This window comes from Chlorocebus sabaeus, chromosome 6 (assembly GCF_047675955.1).
Source record: "Chlorocebus sabaeus isolate Y175 chromosome 6, mChlSab1.0.hap1, whole genome shotgun sequence".
NCBI lineage: Eukaryota > Metazoa > Chordata > Mammalia > Primates > Cercopithecidae > Chlorocebus > Chlorocebus sabaeus.
The window spans coordinates 13,921,395-13,929,867 of NC_132909.1; positions in this window are offsets into that span (position 1 = coordinate 13,921,395).

An 8,473-nucleotide genomic window follows, 5' to 3' on the forward strand; every position below is an offset into this window, starting at 1 on the left:
TTTTATGGCTTTTTTGCCACAAAAAAAAAGTTTAATGTAATCTATAATTTTTAAAATACTTTTATTGAGATGTAATTCATAAAACAAACCATTTAAAAATGGACAGTTCAATGGCTGTGACATTTAGTGCATTCACAACACTGTGAAAACAACACCTCTTAAGGTTTAAAACATCTTTATCTCCCCAAAGAAAACCCCATACCCAGTAAGCAGGTCATTGCCATTGCCCCTAAGCCTCAACTGCCTACCACCAATCTTTCTATCTTACTGAATTACCTATTTTGGATATTTCATATAAATCGAATCATACAATATGTAACCTTTTGTGTCTGACTTTGCTTTAGTAGCATATTTTAAAGGTTCATCTACATCATAGCATGTATCAGTAATTTATTTTTAAAGATAAATAATATTGTTATGTTTTATACCACTTTTTTTTGTTCATTGATGTACATTTGGGTTGTGTATAATGTTACTATGAACATTCATGTACAAATATTTATTACGCTACCTGCCTTCACTTCTTTTGTATATATTCCTAGATGTGGAATTAGTGAAGTGATATGATAATTCTATGTTAAACTTTTTGAGCAACCACAAAACCATTTGCCACTGCAACTGCCACACCGTATATTCCAACCATCAATATGTGAGAATTTCTTCACATCCTCGCCCATATTTATTTTCCATTTTCAAATGATAGACATCATAGTACTTGTGAAGTGATAACACAGTGTTGTTTTGATTTGCATTCTCCAGTGATTAATGATGTTGAGCATCTTTTTTTTTTTTTTTAAAGATGTAGTCTCGGTCTGTCACCCAAGCTGGAGTGCAATGGCACAAGCTCTGCTCACTGCAAGCTCTGCCTCTGGGTTCCCGCTGTTCTCCTGCCGCAGCCTCCCAAGCAACTGGGACTATAGGAGCCCACCACCACACCCAGCTAATTTTTTGTATTTTTAGTAGAGACGGGGTTTCACCGTGTTAGCCAGGATGGTCTCGATCTCCTGACCTCGTGATCCACCCGCCTCGGCCTCCCAAAGTGCTGGGATTACAGGCGTGAGCCACTGCGCCCGGCCAATGTTGAGCATCTTTTCATATGCTTGTTGGTTGTTTGTATATCTGAATGTTTATTCACGTGTTTTCTGCATTTTTAAATTGGCTGGTTTGTATTTTTGTTGTTAAGCATAAAAGTTTTCTTTAATATATTCTGAATACTAAACATCATACTATATGGTCTTTTCACTTAACAGTGTTCTTTCATGGGTACAGTTTTTAATTTTACTGAAGTCAAATTTATGTATTTCTTTTGTTGCTTGTGCTTATAGTTCTATCTAAAATTTTATTCCCCAAAAAATCTGTTGGGAACAGGCCCCCTAAAATCTGGCCATAAACTGGCCCCAAAACTGGCCATAAACAAAATTTCTGCAGCACTGTGACATGTTCATATTGGCCATCATGCCCACGCCGGAAGGTTGTGGGTTTACCAGAATGAGGGCAAGGAATACCTGGCCCACCCAGGGCGGAAAACTGCTTAAAGGTGGTCTTAAACCACAAAAAATAGCATAAGAGATCTGTGCCTTAAGCATATGTTCCTGCTGCAGATAACTAGCCAGAGCCCATCCCTTTATTTCGGCCCATCCCTTTGTTTCCTGTAAGGAATACTTTTAGTTAATCTATAATCTATAGAAATAATGCTTATCACTGGTTTGCTGTCAATAAATACGTGGGTAAATCTCTGTTCGAGGCTCTCAGCTCTGAAGGCTGTGAGACCCCTGATTTCCCACTCCACACCTCCATATTTCTGTGTGTGTGTCTTTAATTCCTCCAGCACCGCTGGGTTAGGGTCTCCCCAACTGAGCTGGTCTCGGCAACTCTTATGGGTTCTTCTAAGAGTTTTATACCTTTTGCTCTTACATTTAGGTTGTTCCATTTTGAGTTAATTTTTAAGTATAGAAAGAGGTGAGGATCCAACTTCATTATATTGCATGTGAATATCCAGTTGTCTTATAAACATTTGTTAAGAAGACCATAGTTTTCCCATTAAACAGTTTTGTATTCTTGTTGAAAATCAAGTGGCCTTAGGTGTACAGGTTTGTTATTTTTTTATAGACTCTCAATTCTATTCCATTGCTCTATGTTTCTGCCCTTACACCAGTACGACACTGTTTTGATTACTAACCTAACTTCCCTCCCTCAAAAGAGGGCTGTCCTAGAGAGTGGCTCCCTTGGCTTATGGCCACTCTCAACAGAGAAACTTCAAGACTAAATTAGAAAGAAATCATAAAAATAAAAATAACTAGAATAGCTAAAGCAATTTTGAAAAAAAGAATAAAGAGAGGAATTATTCTATTAATTTCAAGAGATTGTATATATTGACTCTCATAAAAGGAGATTGAATAGAATAATTTAGCCTTGTAATTTAAGGAAAGTTTGTGAAGGCTATCAAGGAGTTCCCAGTGGGGGGCAAAAAAAGCATAGGAGAGAGAAAGCCAGTCTCTAGGTACAGGTCTACAATAGCATCTCTCCTGCATTTGCTGGAGCAACCCATGGGAAAATTGTAAATGGGGTGATGGATTTTACAGCAAACCAGCTGTGGCCTTTGTCAATTATCCTCCCCACCATCAGATATTGTACAGTAGGAGACTGTCTCTCAGTTTGAGTTCACGTTTGTTTCCTCATGATTAGATTCAGGTTTGTGCATTTTTGGCAGGAATACTACAGAAGGGATAGGGTATCCTTCCTCCTCAGTATATCATATCCGGAAGACTAAAATGTTGTTCTAATATTGACATTGTTAACTTGGATCTCTTAGCTAAAGTAGTATTTACCAGATTTTTTTTTACCTTGTTTTTTTATTTTTAATTTTTTAATATTTTAAATTGTCAGTACATAATAGGTATATATATTTATGGGGTACGAGAGATGTTTTGATACAGGCATGCAATGTGAAATAAGCACATCATGGAGAATGGAGTAACCATCCCCTCAAGCACTTATCCTTTGAGTTGCAAACAAATTATATTTTTTAAGTTACTTTAAAATGTAAGGCCGGGCGCGGTGGCTCAAGCCTGTAATCCCAGCACTTTGGGAGGCCGAGATGGGCGGATCATGAGGTCAGGAGATCGAGACCATCCTGGCTAACACGGTGAAACCCCATCTCTACTAAAAAAATACAAAAAACTGGCCGGGCGAGGTGGCGGGCGCCTGTAGTCCCAGCTACTCGGGAGGCTGAGGCAGGAGAATGGCGGGAACCCGGGAGGCGGAGCTTGCAGTGAGCCGAGATCTGGCCACTGCACCCCAGCCTGGGCGACAGAGCGAGACTCCGCCTCAAAAAAAAAAAAAAAAAAAAAAAAAAAATGTATAATGAAGTTATTATTGACTATAGTCACCCTAATGTGCTATCAAATAGTAGGTCTTATTCTTTTTTTATTTTTATTTTTTACCCATTAACCATCCTAACCTCCCTGCCAACTCCCTACTATCCTTCCTAGCCTCTGGTAACCATCCTTCCACTCTCTATCTTCATGAGATCAATTGTTTCACTTTTTAGATCCCACAAAAGTGAGAACATCTGATGTTTGTCTTTCTGTGCCTGGCTTATTTCACTTAACATAATGATCTCCAGTTCCATCCATGTTGTGGCAAATCACAGAATCTCCTTCTTCTTTATGGCAAATAGTACTCCATTGTGTATATGTACCACATTTTCTTTATCCATTCATCTGCTGATGAACACTTAACGTTGCTCCGAAATCTTAGCTATTGTAAATTGTGCTGCAACAAACATAGGAGCACAGATATCTCTTTGATGTGCTAATTTCTTTTCTTTTGGGTATATGTCCAGCAGTGGGATTGCTGGATCACATAGTAGCTACTTTTAGTTTTTTAAGGAACCTCCAAACTGTTCTTCATGGTAGTCATACTAATTTACATTCCCATCAACAGTGAATGAGGGTTCCTTTTTCTCCACACCCTCACCAGCATTTTATATTGCCTGTCTTTTGTGTAAAAGCCATTTTAACTGGGGTGAGATGATATCTCATGGTAGTTTTGATTTGCATTTCTCTTATGATCAATAATGCTGACCACATTTTTATATGCCTGCTTGCCATTTGTATGTCTTCTTTTGAGCAATGCTTATTCAGATCTTTTGCCCATTTTTGATCAGATCATTAGATTTTTTCTGTAGAGTTGAGCTCTTTATATATGCTGGTTATTAATCCCTTGTCAGATGGGTAGTTGGCAAACATTTTCTCCCATTTGTGCATTACCTCTTCACTTTGTTGATTGTATCCTTTGTTTTCCAGAAACTTTTTAACTTGATGTAATGCCATCAGTTCATTTTTGCTTTGGTTACCTATGCTTGTGCTGTACAGATCAAAAAATGTTTGCTCAGATCAATATTCTGCAGATTTTCCCCAGTTTCTTTTCTTTTCTTTTCTTTTTTTTTAGGTGGAGTCTCGCTCTGTCGCCCAGGCTGGAGTGTAATGGCGTGATCTCAGCTAACTGCAAGCTCCGCCTCCTGGGTTCACACCATTCTCCTGCCTCCTCCCAAGTAGCTGGGACTACAGGTGCCCACCACCACACCCGGCTAATTTTTTGTATTTTTAGTAGAGACGGGGTTTCACCAAGTTAGCCACGATGGTCTTGACCTCCTGACCCCGTGATCCACCCGCCTGAGCTTCCCAAAGTGCTAGGATTACAGGCGTGAGCGACCGCACCCAGCCCAAAGTTTTCTTTTATTAGTTTCATAGGTTGAGATCTTAGATTTAGGTTTTTAATCCATTCCGATTTCCTTTTTTATGTGGTAAGAGATAGAGGTCTAGTTTCATTTTTCTGCATATGGATACCCAGTTTTCCCAGCATCATTTCTTGAAGAGATTGTCTTTTCCTCATATGTGTTCTTGGCACATTTGTCAAAAATTAGTTTTCCATAGGTGTGTGGATTTGTTTCTGTGTTCTCTGTTCTGTTCCATTGGTCTCTGTGTCTGTTTTTATGCCAGTACTAAGCTGTTTCGGTTATTATAGCTCTGTAGTATAATTTGAAGTTGGTTTTGTTCTTTTTGGTCAGGATAGCCTTGATTATTCTGGGATTTTTTTGTGGTTCCATATAAATTTGAGGCTTTTTAATTTCTATGAAGAATGTCATTGGTATTTTAATAGAGATTGCAATGAATCTATAGATTGCTTGGGTAGTATAGACATTTTAACATTACTGATTCTTCAAATCCATAAACATGGGACATTTTTCCATTTTTTGGTGTCCCCTTCAATTTTTAAAATCTGTGTTTTATAGTTTTTATTATAGGTAACTTTAACTTTTTTGGTTGATTCCTAGGTATTTGATTTTATGTGTGGCTATTACAAATGGTATTACTTTTGATTACTATTGATATAGAAAATGCAGTATATCCATACATTAAAATAGTATCAAAAACACCATGAGCAAAAAGAGAAAGCTGAAGAGTCATGCCAGATTAATGGTGACAGGAGAAACATGACAGTTAAAAACGATTCATAAAAGTGGGCTAAACTGGAGGAAAATCAATTACAAGGAATTTAAATTAAAAACAGAATAAATTTAAATATGGAGTTTAGGTTAAATAACATATGTTATCAATATAACCCATTTTCTGATTTTGATCATGAAACTGATTATGAAAGAGAATGTTCTTGTTCTTAGAAAACATACTTAAATTTTAAGGGTTAAGGAAATGCCATCTGTATGGCTTAATTTCCAATGCTTTGGGGAAAAATAAAGATATAGATATGATAAAAGTGTGGAGGGGAAAAAAACCCCACAACATCTGATAGCTGGCAGTGGCTAGTCCTTGGTGTTTTCATCTCATCATAATTTCTAGAACATTAACAATTATGAAACAGAACCATTCAGTGACAATGGTGGAAAAAGAAATGCAGCCCTTGTAGGTCAGGAAAAGAAAAAAAGCAGGGAAATACAGCGACTTCTGTCCTTGAGAAAACACAGAAATATTCTCCTATCTCTACTCCCCCATTTCGTCTTACTCCCCCAAGCAATGCGGGGAGCAACTCTCTCCATTAAAAAAAAAAAAAAGGGTCAGAGACTGTTCCACTCCCTACAGGAATCAAAGAGAAAGGCCAAGTCAAATACACATGGACCTCTGACACAATGTCACATTCACAGAGTTCAGGAAACTAAGCAGTTCCCAGGAAATTAAAGAGACAACCACTTACCACATCCCAAAGACTGCTTTAGGAAAAAAAAAATTTTTTTTTGTACTTTCTCTTTTAATTCTCAAACCACCTTATTAGGAAGGCACTACTATCATCCCACTATGCAGATAGAAAAAAAAAAAAAATCAGAGGAACAGAGTTTAGGCAACACACGCGGGAGGCCCTAACACCAGGGAATGGACGACCTTGCCTCGACCCAAACGCTCAGAGGTTCAGTTAAGGGGAAGGCCTCCCAAGGCCCCTGACTCTTTTCCCCTAAGTTGATGGCTGTGCCCTACCGGAAAAGCTCGGAAGAGTAGAAAAGGCTGTACCAACACACTGCAATGAGGGAAAAATTGGCGGCAACCTCCCCTCCAGGAGCGGAAGTGCCTAAGACCCCAAGTACTGTGCGCACTACACTTCCCAGAACTCCTCTGCCCTAGCCACCTGAGCGGAAGTGCCCCGGACGCCGGGGAACTTCTGGAAACTTCCTGGAAAGCCAAGGGAGAGACCCTTCCACTGTCTCGCCGTCTTGGGTTGGAGATGTTTAAGACCCCTCCGGGCTCTTGGACTACCGTCTCCAACATCCCCCAGAATAGCAAAGTTCACGTTCCCGACTTCAGGAGTGGTAATGTGAATTCCTACCCTGAGATCCTGAATTACCCTCTGCTACGTTCTGTAGGTAAAATAGTCCACAGATAAAATATTTCACAGGCAAAACTCCTGAAAGATTAAACGTGTCCAATTATTACAGTATTGTTGAAAGAGTAAACATTGAGCCGAGAAAGAAAATCTTGGAGGAATGAAAGGGGAATTTCCTTGTGAAATGTCCACGTCAGCTTTGCTCATAATAGCAAAAAATTGAAAGCATTCCAAATGTTTATCAAGAAATAAATGGATTAATAAGTTGTGACATATCCATATCATTGAAGAGTACTCAACAGTAAGAACAAGTAGTACAACCCGAATGAATTTCAAAAACATGCTGTGTCGGCCGGGTGCAGTGGCTCATGCCTGTAATCCCAGAACTTTGGGAAGCTGAGGAGGGCAGATCACAAGGTCAGGAGATTGAGACCATCCTAGCTAACACGGTGAAACCCCGTCTCTACTAAAAATACAAAAAAAAAAAAAAAAAAAAGCCAGCTGTGATAGAGGGCGCCTGTAGTCCCAATTACTTGGGAAGCTGAGGCAGGAGAATGGCGTGAACCCGGGAGGCAGAGCTTGCAGTGAGCCGAGATGGCGCCATTGCACTCCAACCTGGGTGACAGAGTGAGACGCCAGCTCAAAAAAAAAGCTGTGTCAAAAAAGCTTGACACAGGCCGGGCGCGGTGGCTCAAGCCTGTAATCCCAGCACTTTGGGAGGCCGAGACGGGCGGATCACGAGGTCAGGAGATCGAGACCATCCTGGCTAACACAGTGAAACCCTGTCTCTACTAAAAAATACAAAAAAAAAAAAACTAGCTGGGCGTGGTGGCGGGCGCCTGTGGTCCCAGCTACTCGGGAGGCTGAGGCAGGAGAATGGCGTGAACCCGGGAGGCGGAGCTTGCAGTGAGCTGAGATCCGGCCACTGCACTCCAGCCCGGGCGACAGAGCAAGACTCCGTCTCAAAAAAAAAAAAAAAAAAAAAAAAAAAAAAAAGGTTGACACATCAGAGTACATGTTGTGTGATTTCATTTGCATGAGATTCTTTGGGCAGGAAAACAACTAATTTTTCATAACAGAAAGCAGATTAATGCTTGGGGCTGGGGACATGATAGAACAATCATAGCAGGGCAAACGAGAACTTTTTGGTGTGTGATGCAAATATCTATATCTTGAGTGTAGTGGCTTTACACAAATGTACACGTTCATTGAATGTATTGAACTTTATTATTTAAAATCAGTATGTTTTAAGATAAACTATACTTAATAAAGTGGATTTTAAGATATTAGCAGTACCACTACCTCTAGTAGTAATAATGTTAGAGGAAATTGAGTTTGTCAAATGTCCAATGACATCCAAAGATTAAGTAAGGTTATTTTCTCAAATCTGAATTTAAGTAACATATTTAAATCTCATATAGACACACTTATAGGAGAAACATGTTCAGGGTAGTTGTCTTTAAATTTACATTATTTGGGAAAGGAGCAGCCTTTGCTCACAAGTGCACTAATAAAAGGCCACAAGTTTAGGATTATGAGAGAGGCCTGAATTCTGCTAAGATGTAGGGATAAATGATTACCAATCATTATTCTGGAGGTCACAAATTTGCAGCTTCCCCAGTTATCCTTATAAATAACA